At 30.9% G+C, this 18389-nt stretch overlaps 1 long non-coding RNA gene and 1 pseudogene across 2 annotated transcripts; one reads left to right on the forward strand and one right to left on the reverse strand.

Annotated features, from left to right (window-relative positions):
• The first annotated feature begins 10185 nt into the window (after positions 1–10185).
• On the forward strand, positions 10186–15010 carry LOC143550866 (type I inositol polyphosphate 5-phosphatase 8-like; annotated as a pseudogene). Its single transcript, XR_013138406.1, has 6 exons — positions 10186–10642; positions 10745–10826; positions 11057–11737; positions 14301–14564; positions 14636–14795; positions 14893–15010. The product of XR_013138406.1 is annotated as a type I inositol polyphosphate 5-phosphatase 8-like (transcript).
• A 1077-nt stretch (positions 15011–16087) lies between these two features.
• Positions 16088–18130, reverse strand: LOC143550862 (uncharacterized). Its single transcript, XR_013138405.1, has 3 exons — positions 16881–18130; positions 16618–16805; positions 16088–16176 (listed from the first exon to the last, which is right to left on the reverse strand). It is a non-coding gene; the product is annotated as an uncharacterized LOC143550862 (long non-coding RNA).
• Positions 18131–18389: the final 259 nt, after the last annotated feature.

The following is an 18389-nucleotide window of genomic DNA, read 5'->3' on the forward strand; positions in this document are numbered from 1 at the left end:
GATTTTGAGACATGAGTTCAAGTCTTAACCCCTATAAAATCAACCGAAACTTTCATAATTATGCGATGAATAACTATCTTCTTCGGTATATGCATTAAAATATGATATAATTTTTTTTAACTTCAATTCCACCTTTTATCGGTGTTTATAATAAGAGAGGTGTTAAACTTGTAACAAACATGTGACCTATGAAAAAATAACTTGTTTCAAAAACGTATAAAGTTATAATTGCATTACATTTTAAAGAATATTAATTTGGGTAAAGTTAAAATACAAAATGAGATAAAAATGAAAAGTGTGAGAAAGATTTGTGGCCACATAAAAACCTTTCAAAAAAAATAAATCATAATTCAATATATAAATAAAAAACGAAAACAATAAAAAAACCAAAACGTTTCCTACATCATTCTCGTTCTAAAAAAACTACAAGAAGACATAATGCCGGAAATACGGCTAAAGTGGTTCAAGGCTTCAAGCCATTATTTTAACATTGTTTTGATGTCTTTGGAAGATATGAGTTGACTTTTGAACACAACCCGAGGTCATTGTCTAATCCGCTTAAGGAGTTAAAGGTTTTAAGTCTTTTGTGGTTATAAAACCGAATGGTTAGGCACTCTTTGAGTTGGGAAGACAGGTGCCATTTTTGATCTTCGTAGTATGCTTTAGTTTTGGTGTGTTGTTTTCTTCCTCGATAATGTTGTTTTTGATGTCTTTTACTTCTATTAATGTATGTTTTTTTTTTCCTTTTTCTATCATTGTATGTTTTGAGGTGCCTTCACTATTAGCCTCATATATATTGCATATACCTTTTGTTGTTCGTTACAATAAATAAATATATGGAAGTAAATTACATTAAACAATAAGTAATGCATTTTCAAAACCCAATCGTATACTAATTTTTACATATATTTTTTTATTTTTTTAAACGGTGAGTATATATAATATAATTTTTTAAATATAATTTATAATCAACCTTCCACGTAATAAAGTCATGTGTGCCGTTACCGAATGTAGTCGTTCTCCTCATTTATTAGGAGGTCCCAACCCAATCAATTTTCTTCGTTGGACCACCAATCTACCCAAGTGATTTTGTTTTTTATATTAAAAATCATCTTTGTTAGACATGATAAAGTTCATGTAAACGTAAAGTTATAGGTTTGATTCTTATGTTGACATACATTTTTTTATTATATATGTTTAAACAAACAGTACATTGAAGGGTAAAAATAATATATCATCAAATGATTCAATATCAGAGTATGAATGCTTAAATTGAAGTATTTAAAATAAAAGTGACGTGGCGAGAATTAGGTGAGAACTTGTTTCAGATAGAAGTATGAACAAATCTTGAAGTAGTTTATAGATAGAACTCGATATGCTTGGTAAGCTTTTTTTCAGTTTAAAAGTTTAAACTTAATAATAATAATAATAATAATAATAATAATACAGATTTTCTATTAATACATTCACTAATATTGTATACCCACGCGTTGAGACAGATAAACTAAAAATAAATATATATTTCACGTGTTAGACCTCGCACGTAAACCTTTAAAAAAGTCAAATTTTAACATGTGAACCAAAAAAAGCTTGAAAAATAAATCAAATTACTTGAGAATCAGTTATCCTCCATGGCTACAACATAAGTTGTCAAGCCCAAATAGTGGAGCGTCATTACGACCGTCCACGCATAAAATGAGGTCACTGGCATTACTTTTTAAAATATACCTTATGATTTAATATTTTTCTTTTAACATGATCATTCAAGCTAACCTTTCTACCTTAGCTTCGTATACAACAAAAGGTTAGAAAAACACAAACGAGAGTTTCGAGCAATTACATAACGCTTTCATGTGCGATTTTGTACTTAAGTTAATATTCAAGAGGTACCCAAAGTCTTAAGAGACAGACGCGCTTTCTGAGTAGATAGTAATATCGCTTTTAAGAACATTGTATCCAGTCTCCTTCATCTCCCACTGTTCTTTTATGCATCTAGAATGACTCAACTGTATAGATTTCATTTTGATATTGTTTTGTTTACTATATCTTACTAATCTATTAAATCAATACAATTTGTCACATGTCATTCTACTAGGCTATCCACCTTGGCTTCCACCTCACCAAATTTCCATTCTAAGAGTCTCTATTATGCTACCATGTGTCATCTCACACACTATTTAAACTTTAGAATTTTCCACCATCATTTTAATCATTTTAATTTCTCTCTCTCTCTCTCGGCTTAATTACTAACTCCACCATCTTCTATATTCCGGTAATGTATATCGAGATTAATCGTTTTCCAGTAAGGTTATATATTATACTTTAATGGCAAACAATGTTATATGATTTTCCGGCAAGGTTATATCTTTTTCAGGCAACATCATATTTTCTTCCGGTTATTGTAGATCTAACCTTTTTATCTTTATTTTCATTGTTAAGATTTTAAATAAAAAACGGCGATGAAGCTAACATTTGTACGTATTTACGTTATTCCGGTAAGTTTTTCGTTTATGAGTATAACAATGGGTGTTTTATATTTATTTGAAGTTTAATATTTTTCCTGTTTTTTTTGTTATACATGTTTTTCTTGTAGCTTCTATATAAATCAGCTTCATCTATAATCAGTATCATTATTTCATTTTTTCGGTAAGACACATTTAAATTATCCGGTTATAAATTATAATTCTAATATTTCATAATATCAATGTTATAACAAAACTTTATTATTTCAGGTAATTTACCCGATTGATTTACGAAAAATTTGATTATAGTTTCTTAATAAAAAACGGAGATATCATGGTTATTATCATTATTTGTTATTTTCCGGTAAGACATTTAAATTTTTCGGTTATAAATTAAATATCAAATGTTCCATAACATAAACATTAATATTCTACTTTATAATTTCAGGTAAATGTCACGAGTCATACAACCTAATTTCAATTTAAATTCTACGAAAAAATCCGAGATACCATAGTCATTCTCACAATTTCGTTTTTCCGGTAACACCTTTAAAATTTTCCGGTTATTAATTATAATTAAAATACTCCATAATATCAATATTAATATTTGATTTTATTATTTCAGGTTATTAATACAATTGATTTAGTTTGACTTTCCTTATTTGTCTAAATAACCGAATTAACATGAATATGGTAATTTAAATACTTTAATTCTCTCCATCACACTTTAATTAACATCGATATTGAATATTGACTTTTCTTATAAATAATGGTCCATAATAGTAATGATTTGACTACAATATATTATTTTATATAGATTTAAATTTTGACTAAAATTTAAAACATGACTTATATTACCGTATTTTTATAATTTACAAAACTATTTGATTTCTATTTATATTCTAATTAAAAAAATTTATTATCGTTATAAATTTGATCACCATATATAAGTATATATAATTGATACATGGTTATGATCTAATAAACATTAATATTCTACTTTATAATTTCAGGTAAATGTCACGAGTCATACAACCTAATTTCAATTTAAATTCTACGAAAAAATCTGAGATACCATAGTCATTCTCACAATTTCGTTTTTCTGGTAACACCTTTAAAATTTTCCGGATATTAATTATAATTAAAATACTCCGTAATATTAATATTAATATTTGATTTTATTATTTCAGGTTATTAACACAATTGATTTAGTTTGACTTTCCTTATTTGTCTAAATAACCGAATTAACATGAATATGGTAATTTAAATACTTTAATTCTCTCCATCACACTTTAATTAACATCAATATTGAATATTTACTTTTCATATAAATAATGATCCATAATAATAATGATTTGACTACAATATATTATTTTATATAGATTTTAAATTTTGACTAAAATTTAAAACATAACTTATATTACCGTTTTTTTATAATTTACAAAACTATTTGATTTCTATTTATATTCTAATTAAAAAAATTTATTATCGTTATAAATTAGATCACCATATATAAGTATATATAGTGGATAGTCATAAAATTTATCACGCACTCAAATTTGACCTTACATATTTAAGGTCAATGCTTTGAATATGGTAATTCTAAACAATTTTGGTATATGATTAATCACTAATTTATAATTAATGGTCCATAATAATAATAATGATTTGACTAAAATATATTTTTTATATACATTAAAATTTTGACTATATTGTTACATTTAAATAACTTAATTTTAGAATTAATGACCAATAATTTAAATAATAAGTTGACTAAAATTTTCAAAGATAAGTTATATTACCTTATTTTGATAATATTTTGATGATTTACAAACTATTTGATTACTATTTATACTCTAATTTTAAAATTTTATTATCGTTTCTATTTATATTATATCTTACATAATATAGATATGCAAAACTCGGCATATCGTTTCAAAATTTTATTATCGTTTTTATTATTTTTTCTAATTTCAAAATTTTATTATCGTTTCTATTTATATTATATTTATATTATATCGTCAACCAACTTTCCATTTGTTTATATTTGATCATTTTTAATTACGCCTAAATCATCATATCATCATCATCGTACTCAGTATATCCCACCAATAGCAATGCTATGGTAGGGTCTGAGGAGGGTAAGATGTAGACAACCTTACCTCTACCCCATAGGGATAGAGAGGTTGCTTCCGATGAGACCCCCGGCTCGATAGTAGTTTTGCATCAAGCCTTGGACATAAGGCACATAACACTCAATCATCGGGACACCGGCTGATTGGTGCATGTGCCCTTGTCTTTCGGCTATCAACGCCACCACATGATGCCTGATTAACCTTCCCCCACTTTTAACGTTATTTTCACGAGATTAGTAAAATAACGTCAAAATTAGTGCAATTTTACTTTTGCCCACCCGAGAGTTCACACATATATACATTATATGCGTGCACCGCCAGCCGGGGTATAATTACGCCTAAATGTTAACATTAATGTCTAAAAATAAACCCCCAAATTAATAATTTCAATATTCTATTCGAAATTCAAATTAGAATCATCATTATAAGTTACTTTTAAGTTACTAAAAATATAATAAGTTGTTGCTTAAATACGAAATTTAAATATATCATTTCGAATTTATATTTAAATTTAAATTTTAAATAGTCACTATAATTGCTTAATTTATGGTTAATAGTCATAACATAATTAAACCCGATAAATACGTAATTTTACAAATTAAACACACACTTTAAAGCTTTCCATAATTTTCAATCTCAACAAACTTTTCATTTTTTTATATTTGACCATTATTATTATGTCTAATTGTCAAAATTAAATTCTAAAATAAACCTCCCGATATCGATGTTTCAAAAATAAAAAAACATTTCCATAATTTTTTGAAGTCGACTAATTAACCAGTTTTTTAATATTTAGTAATTATTTCGAAACGTGTTGTGTTAATTTTAAAAGAGTATCAAATTTGTTCGGTATGAATTCATGTCGTCACAAGTTATTTTTAAATTATACTATTTTTTTTAACTTAATGCATATTCATTTTTCATCTATAAATCATTTCGTAACCAAATTTGACAAAATATCAAATTGTTCGGTATGAATTCGTGTCGTCACATGTTTCATCTACATAATACGTTTAACAAAATTAATATTATCTAATCCTATTATGTTTCAATTTGTTGTCAAAATTTTGAATTTCAAATAAGAACAAATTAAATTCTTGATTGTTTTTACAAACTATTTTTGTTAAGCAGTCAATAAATTAGTTTAAAACGGATTTGGCATTTCCATAATAACAAATTATATTTTAAAACTTTTTAGAGTTAAATACATATTTTTTTAATGGGTCAGCTCGGGTTTGATTTTCCTTTTAACACACACACACACACACTTATTTAACAACCGATTTTATGATAAAGTTAATCTTTCCAAAGTTATTTGAAAATTCATTTATTGTAAAACGTTTTTAAGTTTTGAAAGTTTAACAAAATATTAATGTTAATGATTTAAAAGTTTGTTTCAAGATTGGTCAAAAATGAAAAATAAATGTTGAAGATGAGTTTCTTTTAGTAGAATGTTTGAAAAAGTTTACAATTTATTCTAATAATAGTATTATTTATTATAATATATTTAATTTGGATGCTATTGTTTTATTAAATTTTCAGGTGGTGAAGCAAAATGAGTTTCTTTTGGTAGAATGTTTGAAGAAGTTGACGGTGGTTTAATATGAAAGAACATGTTTATGTCTTTTGTTGATGTTTTTTATTTGTTCGGTGTACATTAACTTATTGTAACTTTTAACATTTAATATCTAGACAAAGTAAATGGTTAACGTTTTGGTCTGAAAGTTTGAAGAAGTTTTATGTTGCTTGAATTTGTTATTTAAATTTATTATGTTTGTTGACATGTTTTTCCACCCGCGTGTTACGCGGGTATATACCCTAGTATAAACAATATTCCTATACAACAAGCTTGTTTAGACTCATCAAGCTCAGTTATGCACCCAGGTTCAAACTATATATTAAACGAGCTTAAGTTAAAACTGATTTAGATATATTATCTATCGCGCACATGAAAATAATAAACTACTTAATATTTTTATTTTGTCCAAAATAACTCAACTAAAACCAGTTTTAAAATAAAAGAAAACCTAAAATATGTTTTCTGACTTGTTTTTTTAAAGTTAAGAACGATTTGATATTTGTTTCAATTTCTAATAATTAATGTTAATAAAAGGATCTATATAGTGGTTTTTTATTGGTAAGAAAAATGTTACAACTTGCATCACGGGGATACCATGTTAGCTCATCTACACCAACTAATATCGTAATATTTTAATTTTTATTTTGATGTGTCATGTGTGACCTCATAACAATACAGTTAATATATGAATACAAATTAAAACTTGTTTACACTTTTTAGTAACCACTATATCTTTCTAAATCGTGTATATGCTACTCCTCGTATTGAAGTATAAACAAATTTATAAGTATTTAACACACGTAAATCGTTATTCAAAAAAGAAAAACGATCATTAAAACAAAACATGTTTACACTAGACCCCCTTTGATTTACATGTATAGCAACACTAGATGGGTGCCCGCGCAATGCAACGAGAATACGGACCTTGGTAATTATAATTTATATTATACATTTAAGGGTGTTCGTCGTTTCGTTTGTAACTGTGAAACCATTTATTGGTATATGTAAATTCATAGTTCTTATTTTGCAATCATTTTAATATGAAGTACAAACGGAAACGGAACCTAGCCATTGTTTAGGTTTGATTTTGTTGGGTAATTTTCAACGGGTTAGTTCCAATTTTCAGCGACCAAAAACCATTAATGATGGTTTGGCTCATGGTTTAGTTTAAGACCATTAAAACCGGACGACAAACGAATATATGTAAAATTTTATTTTTTTAACTGAAAAGAAACTATGACAATATCATACTCAAATTAAAAAGAATTAAATGCTCGTTTTCTAGTGCAATTTTTAAAAAATAATATTAACGTATGAAAAAGTTATAAAAGTTTAAAAATCGTGAGGGTATTTGGGTTAAAAATGAAAATTTGAAGAATAAATAGTTAAAAGATAAATGACCAAAGTTACAAATATTTCTTAAATTTGTAAAATATTATTAAAATTAAAGGGGCAATCTTGTAACTATTTTGGAGTAAAATGAAAACACGTGAGATTTAATGATAGAATGACAACTTTGCCCTCATTTTAAATTGTACCAGGTGCTTGAAAATTTGTAAATTCCTTAAAATCTACCGTCTTAATTTGCCTATCTTTCCCTTATTATATATAGCATAGATTATTTACTAGGTTAGTATCCAGTGTAACACACGAGTGAAAATTATGAAAACGTCAAATATACTTATATGAATTACATAATGAACAATATAATTTTATAAATTAAAGATATTACATAAAGAATATTATATTAATAAATAGGTAATTGCATATTTCCTAACATACATAAATTAGTAAGAATAATTTGTATTTGTATTTAAAAAAAAAATCAAATTGGAAGGTTGTAAATATAACCTATTGAGGAAAAAATAAAGTTAGCATCAAATTATCTTAGTTGAGTTTGTAAGCCACAAATAATATAAAAGCAAGGAAGTGAGTTCGATTATCATCAACAACATATTTTTCATTCTAACAATTTTAATTAAATCAAAATGGATAATGAAGTGGAATTTGTTAAATTCGAAACTTGTACACTTGACATCCTATATAGAGAGTCTAGTTGAATGTCATGTGGATAATATGTTTTCTTTTAATAGTATAGTTAGATTGAACGTACAACATTTGAGACCAACGACTTGTAATCTAGTGACATCAAGGTGTAGTATGTAGGAAATATCCTTCCCATGAGGTTGAGAGTTAGGGGCTGTTTGTTTTTGGACAAAACCTCTTCCAGACCACTTTTTGCTTCGCCGCGCAGAACACGCGCAGAGGTTGTGGTCTGCAGTGTGTTTGTTTTCCCGAAGCCATTTCATTAAAAAACCTCTTCCAGACCTCTTCTCCTAGAAGTGTTGTGAATGCTACTTCTCACCTCTTCCAGACCTCTTCTCCTTTGTTTTCCCGTCGCCGCTCCAACCCATCCACCGCCGCTGCGGTGGTGACCGGACGTCGGGGACGGCAGTGGTCTGTAGACGGTTCAGTGGCGAGGGTTACGATGGTGTACGGTGGTAGCTGTGGAATGGGGTAGCAATTAGGGACAGTGGTGGTAGGTGGCGGTTAGGTGGATGGCAGTGGAGATGGTTATGGCGGTGGTGGATAATGACGGTGGTGGTGTTGTGGCGGAGTGACGGTGGTAGTGACGGATTGTTGTGAGGGTTGTTTGGTGGCAGAGCGACGATGGCGGTGGTGGTGTTGGATTACGGCGGTGGGTCGTCGGAGAGAAGAAGGACAGAGGAGAGGAAGAAGAAAAGTGGAGAAGAAAAGAAGATAGAAAAGTTTTATATGTCTTGTGAGATTAGATTAGAATAATTATAAGTTTTGGTAGTCTGCAGATGTTAAAAACAAACAATCTCTTGTTGCAGATTGCAGAGTTTTGGTCCACCTCTTCTGCTACAGATGTTGGTAGATGTGGTTTCGCATACTTATGACATTTTACATCTGAAAAACAAACAGCACCTTAGTATCACTACCCATGATCAATTAAAATTATTGGTGCCTCTAAACTTGGATACAATCAACACATTTTTTTACGTATTTTCACGCACTACGCCCAATATGCCGGAAGAAAAAGAGCAAAGCAAATGAAGCATATCCAAATGTAAACCAATCCCTTGGACTGCTACGAAAAATATCATCAGATTTCAAAGTGGCGTAGCACGATCTAATTTATAAATTTCCCTCAATTCTAGCATATTTTTTGACGGTAAGATGGCCACTTTAACTGACTCCATTAATGAGTATTGTTTTACCCAGGCCAACTTCCCCAAATAGTCCGATTTTTCCTCCACGACAATAAGGGGCTAAAAGATCTACTACTTAATTATGCTTTCAAAATTAGTCCAATGATAGATAAACATGTAGTTTTATGTGTAAAATTAATAGGTGTGCGAGTCAATGGGTAAATTATAACAAAACTAGTATTTACACCCCCACGTTGCGGCGGAGGTGTAATACCGTGTATTTACATATCCACTCCACTCGAAAGCATGAAGTTACCACCACTGCCGCCTTCGTTCGCCACCCCCTCTCCCGCAACCAGTAACTAACGTTAACCAAAAGTAGACGTAAAAACGTTGAATCACACACGCTCATTGCATCGTGTTAACACACATAAATTAGACCAAAACATAAAATATAGAAATAAATAACAAGTCAACTTAACATCAACGTGTTGCGATGGGGCTGTTAAACGGGAAAATAGACACAAAACGCTCAACCATACACATGCGTTGCAACACGTTAACTAGTTAAATTCAAGCGTAAACGTTAAAAAAAATTATAAAAGATGAAAAGTGTAAGACACCAAAGTTGAAAGATGTTGACGACTAAAACTAAAAAATATTTGATGACATATTTGTAAACTATGAAAAAGTGTAGAGACCAAAAGTAAAAAATGAAAATTATATGAACTCTTAATATTACATGATACAAACTTAGATGCATAATATACAGAACACTAATGCATAGTTCTCTCACTTTTGTTATTATATAAATTTGATGTAATAGCATTCGTTAAATTACAATCTAAACCTCAAATAAAATTATAATGAATATGTAAAGAAAATTATGATAATTAATTAGTTGGATGGTAGCACATAATAACTAAATAAGATGCAACTAATTAATATCTTTGACGATATTAATTATTTTTCTCACTTGGGATCATCGTAGGCTATATGACTCTTTGCTTTGTGATTTTCATTTTCCCAAGTTGTTCTAATAGTCGTCTCTTTCTGTCTTTTAACTCTCCTATGAATACTCATAGGCGATGAATACAATATTATCACCAACACCATTTCTTCATCCAAAACATTCCATCAACTTATCTTAATCCTTAGCATGGTCTCTTCCACCTTGTTACATGGATAACAACTACAAACCTCAAATCAAATCCAAGTCCAAAACATTCCGTCATTGGTTTACTAAAAAACACAAGTCCAAATCTCATTCTTCTGTTTATAAACAGTTTTCAGGTTTATATATATTAAACCATTTAGTAAACCATCTTTCAAATTAATAAATACTTCTTTTTTGTGGTGTTGAATTAACCGGAAAACATTTGATTATTTTTGCAGATGAGTCTGGAGATGAATCCAAGGAGGATGTTTCGTTTATGTCAACGGAGATGGATCCATGCATATTAACCGACGAATTGCGGTAATTAATTTATGGTATTTTCATGATGTTTATAAAGTATTTAATTACATACTTTTGCATTTGATACTTTTGGGTTCATAGCGTCTAAGGCTGTGAAACTACTTAGCCGAGTTCAATATGTATAGCGACACATCCAAAAGAGGCTAGCGACGCAGTTTGTTGCTTGTTTGCCTTCTATATAAATATAATGCTTTTATATAAGTTGTTGATGACATATGTTTATGTTTTAGAATATTTGTGGCCACTTGGAATGTTGCTGGAAGGTCTCCTGTTGGGAGTTTGGCTGTGGATTTAGATGAATGGTTGAATGTTAAAGAGTCCGCCGACATCTATGTTCTCGGGTTTCAAGAAATCGTGCCGTTGAAAGCGAAGACTGTGATTGGAGGAGAAGATATGACTGAAGCAACAAACTGGAACTTGTTGATAGGTCAAATACTTAACAACAAATGTGCATGCAGATGGATGACACCTATGTTAGATCCAATGACAAGTGAGCATTATAATTATTTGAACAATGCTTTAGGTGAAACATCAATGACAAGTGTAGAAGATGAAGAGGTTAATGGTTGTGGTAGGTACACATTGATGGCAAGCAAGAAGATGGTGGGAGTGTTCATAAGTGTGTGGATTAATACATCATTGTTCAAGAAGTATAGTATATCAAGTGTGAAAGTAAGTGCTGTGGCTTGTGGGATTATGGGTTATTTGGGGAACAAAGGGTCGGTGTCGGTTAGTATGTCGATTGAAGGAACGAGCTTCTGCTTTGTTGTTGCGCACTTGGCTTCGGGTGAGAAGAAAGGGGATGAAGGGAGGAGGAATCATCAAGTTTCGGAGATTTTCAAACGGACGACGTTTAGCCGACAATTGCAAGATGAATGCATGCCTCAGCCGCTGACAATACTTGGACATGAGTAAGTAGCGTGTGTAATTTCGACCTGATTAATTAAAATGTTGTTGATTTGGGTAAGGTTTTTGTTTATCATTGTCAATCCGGTAAAGTGAAAAATGTTTGGCTTATTAAAGAAACCAGTCAAATATGTCAAACATTGCCTAGAGTGTACTTTTCATACATTGGGCAGCTAGCGGGTCATGTTCACGGGTTGGAGGGTCAAACCTGACACAAACCCAAAAATTGTTTTCAAACCCGAACACGACATGTATATTGTATATGCGTTGGTTAACACGAACACGAACCGTCTAACCCAGAAAAACTTTATGTATTTTACATAATCATACTTCAACATTCTGAATTTACATATTATTTTCAATTTTTTGAAGCATTTAAATTTAAACTATTTCATTTTATTTTTAAACTTCAAAATCCCGGGATAAAAATACCCAAATAGTTACGTTATTACATAAAAACAGAAATTTTTGGAAAATAAAAAAAAAAGAAAGAAAAAAAAACATGGGTTAAGCAGGTCAACCCGTGAACCTTCCAGGCTGACACGAACACGATCATCTTCGACGAAACCAAACCCACGAATTTCGTGTCATGTAAGAAATTAACAACCATACATTTACCTGCGAAACCTTTTCCATTAAAAGCTATTTTATTACCGAAACAATATATATTTCTATTAACCAAAGAAACTTAAACCTTAAAAGACAAAGACAAAGTTTCAAATCTTCAGTTTCTAGATAAAACTACAAATAGCTTAAATTCTCTCCACCGACAACTAGAGGTGGCAATGTGAGTGGGTTGGGTTGGATTTGGGTGATGGGTCAGGATGGGTATGGGTCATGATGGGTATTGGGTCAGGATAGATTTTTAAAATAGAGGGTTAGGATGAATATGAGTCAAGATGGGTAAAGCTAACCCATCTTGACCCAAGTTAAAGGTTGACATGCAAAAGTCAGTTTTTTCAGTTTCATTTTGTTTTTTTTTTTTGTTTCGTTTCAATTCATTTTGTTTTATTTTGGTCGGTTATGTTTCAGTTTTTTTGTTTCGTTTTGGTAAGCTTTTTGATTGCATTTCGCTTTTCTTTGTTTCGTTTTGGTTAGTTTTTCGGTGTCATATCGGTTTTTTTGTATCGTTTTTGGTCGTTTTTCTATTTCGGTTGAGTTTCGTTTCAGGGTTTTTGTTTCGTTTTGGTCGGTTCGGTGTTTTTGATTCGTTTTGATCCGGTTTTTAAATTGCATTTAATTTTTTTTATGTTTCCTTTTGGTCAGTTTTTCAGTTTTAATTCAGTTTTTTTGTTTCGTTTCGGTCGTTTTTATATTTCAGTTCAGTTTTGTTTCGGTTTTTTTTGTTTCGTTTTGGTCGGTTCAGTGTTTTTGTTTTGTTTTGGTCAGCTTTCAGTTGCATTTCGATTTTGTTTTTCTTTCGTTTTGGTCGTTTTTCTATTCCGGTTTAGTTTTGTTTTGTTTTTTTTTGTTTCGTTTTGGTCGTTTTTCTATTTCAGTTCAGTTTCGTTTCGGTCGTTTTTCTATTTCAGTTAAGTTTTGTTTCGTTTTGGTCGGTTCAGTGTTTTTGTTTTGTTTTGGTCAGCTTTCAGTTGCATTTCGTTTTTTTTTTGTTTCGTTTTGGTTTTTTTGTTTCGTTTTGGTCGTTTTTCTATTTCAGTTAAGTTTCGTTTCGGTTTTTTGTTTCAGTTCAGTTTTGTTTCGTTTTTGTCGGTTCAGTGTTTTTGTTTTGTTTTGGTCAGCTTTCGGTTGCATTTCGCTTTTTTTTGTTTCATTTTGGTCGTTTTTCTATTCCGGTTCAGTTTCGTTTCGGTTTTTTTGTTTCGTTTTGATCGGTTAGGTGTTTATGTTTTGTTTTGGTCAGCTTTTCGTTTGCATTTCGCTTTTTTTTGTTTCGTTTTGGTCAACTTTTCGGTTTCATATCGGGTTTTTTGTTTCGTTTTGTTTGTTTTTCTATTTCGATTCAGTTTTGTTTCGGTTCGGTCGATTCGGTGTTTTTGTTTAGTTTTGGTTAGCTTTTCGGTTGTATTTCGCTTTTTTGTTTCGTTTTGGTCAGTTTTTCGGTTTCATTCCGGTCATTCCGGTTTTTTGTGTTTCGTTTTGGTCGTTTTTCTATTTTGGTTCTGTTTGCTTTTTGTTTTTTTGTTTCGTTTTAGTCCGTTAGGGGTTTTTGTTTCGTTTCGATCGTTTATTGGGTTTCGGATGAGTTTTGTTTTGCACGTGATAGTTTGGGTATTTTGAATTAGATAAATTTTGGATAACTTGGATAATTTGTTTTGACCCATTGTAACCTATAAATGAAACTCACTTGTATATTTCCAACCCATCCTGACCCACTTGAAGAATTTTTATGATCCATACTAACCCATTTTACTTTTAAAGTTTATCCATCTTGACCTAAAACAATCCATTTGGGTTGGGTTTTGCCACCCTTACCGACAACACATGGTCAACGTTTACTTCAGAGTCAACCCAACTCCACATTTGTAGGACATAAACACATACTCAACGTTTATTTACACGAGTCCTTTGATAGTAATATTATATATGCATTGTTTTATGAAACAGCCAAATATTTTGGTTTGGGGATCTCAACTACAGATTATACTTGGAAAATGATTTAGCTAGAGAGCTAATAAAAAAACAAGACTGGAGGGCACTTCAAGAGTTTGATCAACTAAGGCAAGAACTAGGAGATGGTGGAGTCTTTCAAGGGTGGAAAGAAGGTAACATAGAATTTGCACCAACATACAAGTACTCCACATTCAATAGCAATAGGTACTCGGGTACACTTCCTAGCAGAGCGGGCGAAAAACAAAGAACACCCGCATGGTACGAAAATCTACTATTTAAACCGTGTTATAAGCATGAGATGTCATTTAATAATATTGTTCATGGAACAGGTGTGACAGGATTTTATGGTACGGGAAAGGAGTGAAACAACATTCTTATTTTCGTAGCGAGAGCAAGTTCTCGGATCATAGGCCTGTGTCTGCTCTTTTCTCTACGCAGATTGAACTCATCAAGTCCGATGATGCAAAAATGGTTTCCTCTAAACAAATAGTAAGTAATGTTTTAGGGTCATGTTCTAACTTTTCCTTAATATATTCAACACCTAAATAGATTATTATATTATTATGTGGTTAATGGTGAATCTCAGGAACAAGAAAGAGGTAAGGGTGAGGCTTCATCTACACTGCATTCACTAATTTACAAAGACCAAGAAGCTAGCACAAACATCTAACAAAAACAGCCCTAGAAGAAACAAAAGTCTGTGATGCTGAGTTCACTGGATTAGATTATTAGATATAGAGAATACATTATTAGGTGCTAATTTTTTTGATTCTTTGATTGATTAGTTCTGTGTTTTGGTTCCAAACAATAAAATCCAAAACTATGTTAATGTGTTACATCATACAATTTTTATGCGACGGTAACAAATAAGATAATTGCGTAGATTGATAGAGTCTTCAACAAGAACTCGGAAACAAATCATGCATGCGAAACAAATGCGATGAATGTAGCAAGCACGTTTTGTCTATCACGGGACTCAACCCTCATCCTGGTAGGGAATGACACCACTTGAGTTATCAGTTGATTCTTTGTAAGACATTTTTGAATATTTTAGAATAATTAGAATTCTTTACATATAAATCTCTATAAAATAAGCGTGATCAACATTCCAAAAATTAAAACAAACTACACTAACAAATGTGTACATAACTAAACTAAGATTTGACATAAAGTTCAACGTGATACATCGCCAAATCAATTGATTACATAACAAATCGATTATTAGGTCACAAGTAAGTGGAATAAAAAAATATAATCTAGAATATAGAACATTAAAATTTGGGTTCGACTTAAATGGGCCAAACGAAGTCGAACCAGGGTCAAGTTTCCAAGCCAAATCGAGCCGGTTCAATTCACACTACTACAAAACTGTTGTTTTAAAAGCGGTTGCAAACCGCTTCAAAGGAATCCATTCACCGTTTCTGAGCTCATCGCTGTTAATCAATTATTTGTACACTTTGAAGCGGTTTTTGAATTGCTAGTATATTTGAAGCGGTGATTTGTTAAAAGCGGTTTCAACACCAGAACCGCTTCAAACTTACAGATTACAAATTCATTTGCTGCCAGTTGTGCATTGGAAATTAAGAACTAAATATTAATAAATAAATAGCAGCCAACACTAACTAAATAACTGGATATTTTATTTCAAAAAACTGTTACACTTACTAATATTATGCAATAAAAACTGCTACATATATTACCAAAATCACACAAATTATCTGAATTCAACAATAAGAAAACCATACAAAATTTTCAACTAAATAATCCAAGAAACTTATAAATCTAACAATCTACCAAAAAGCAGCGACATTACTCTCATTATCATATCGCCGATCTCCGCGAACTTAGCACACCCCGATTCTTGCCAAATCTAAAAACAAATAAATTAAGTTAGAATAAACCGACCAAAACCATAATCTTATATTTAAGAACTCGACAAACCTTAACAAAAAACAACCCAATCTGAAACAAACCCGTAAACGAAAACCCGAAACAAAAATCAAGACCTTTATTTTCCCTTTACCCCTAAAACAAATCCAACCCAAACAAACCCTAGCCTAAATAACCAAAACACATATTGTAACTAATCCCAAATTACAAGAATACCATTGGTAACCAAAGTTAATCCACTACAACCAACAAACCCATATAAGCAAGAAAACACAAACTATGAAACTAAAGGCCATAGTATCACATGAAGTATAAACAAATTTTAGATGTCAGCAGTAATAAATTTTAGCTATTAGCTAATTATCTTTACATTTGAACACCGAAAATATAAGTGTTCATGTTGGTGTTTTAAGAATCAAACCCGAATAACAAAGACTTTCGAGCTCCAAAAACTGCAAACAAACCTAAGACATAGTGTAATAAACAAATTATTATGAATATATAAAATACTTACATTGTTGGGGAATTGATTATGATAATGATAAACAAATTCAAACATATGCTTTGTAACCATATATCCACGTTCCCGAGTGCCTTTTGTTTCTTGCACTGCAATAAAAAAAATATAATTAACTATAAACCAATTAACAAAAACTAAAAGAACTATAAATATAGAAAACATACCTCAGCAATTTTCCATGTAAATATTTCCCAAAAGCTACTCGAATTATGTTTCAAAGAAGATATTTATCTTGGTCCTTTATGCCTTTTAAAGAGCATCATTCACTTGTCTATCATTCAAACTTTCTATTATTCACGTGTTTAGAAAATCCAATCAAAAGAGTCATAATCAGAACATATAAGTAAACAAATCAACTTTTTTATAAACAGTGAATAAGTAAACAAATTGAGTATTTTTAGCAAAAATCTCGTATATACTTATTGAAATCATTCGATAACTTAAACACTGTATCAACAATCCATTTTCTTTGTTTCACAAAAAGTTCACAATTTCATATAGCATCCAATAAATTGTATCATCATAAACAACTTCAAACACTTAAAATCAAAAAACACAAGATTTACATGCTAACATAACATTATCACCTAAAATCATCACAAAATAAGGCTGCAATATCCAACAGTATGCCACCAGTTATCAAATCACATAAAAATAGCACTAAAAACATATTTGATGTTAGAGAATATATCACCCAAAATACTATAAATCTAGACAGTAACTAAATTAAGCATATATAATCCATAAAGTTATAACAACAAACTAAGATAATATAATCATCTTGGCAATTCATCAAACAACTAGAATGCAAAGCAATAAAGCAGATTATATCAACGATAAACATGTTAGTCAGGTTGTAGAAAATGAAATAATCAAACTGTAAACCGTTCACAACCCAAACTCGTGTCTGAAAACATGATGTTTAGTTTTTGATTCGTTTAACAAATACAAAAACCACAAACTAAAGTGTAATCCATCTATGTAACACATATTAAAAGGCTCCAACAGTTAATCAACAAGAAAAAAACAAATGGCATATTCACAAACACCTTGTGGGCATTCACATGTATTGAATAACGGAAGAACCGACAAGCTCCAAATACAGTTATATTAACATATAAAAAGCTCATATAGTTACCTTTAAATGAAATTCGGAAAAAAAATTAAAAAAAAAGCTTCAAATTGATGGCCAGGCACCTCGTTTTGGGTTCGTTGTTTGGCCGGTAAAGATGAAATTGATGGCACGGTTCCTTTAGGGTTGGCTACTTGGCTTTGCGGTTCACGGATTCGCTTTGTGAATGTGAAGACGATGGCGGGTGTTTGATAGATTTGGGGGTTTCATGTTTGAAATATTTGGGAAGGAAAGAATAGATTTGGGGTTTCATGTTTGATAGATTTGAGGTATTGAATGGGTTTGAAGCGGTGGTAGCATGGAAACCGCTTTAAACATGAAAAGTGAACCGCTGGTAAATGACTGTTTTTGTAGTAGTGTCATTTGAGATTTCAAACTAGTTATTTCCAAACTTTTATCAAACGAGGTTCCAAGATATCGTACTAAAGTGTCCGGTTTGTAGGTTCAACAATAGAAGCATAGCGGTACTCCATTCAGTTGGGCTGGGTTTTCATAGACGGGCTTGGGCCTCTTTAGACGAATTTAAATTGGCACAGAAGGA

Source organism: Bidens hawaiensis, unplaced genomic scaffold (genome assembly GCF_021521415.1).
Source record: "Bidens hawaiensis isolate Kalapana, Puna unplaced genomic scaffold, B.hawaiensis_p1.1 tig00016190_1, whole genome shotgun sequence".
Lineage (NCBI taxonomy): Eukaryota > Viridiplantae > Streptophyta > Magnoliopsida > Asterales > Asteraceae > Bidens > Bidens hawaiensis.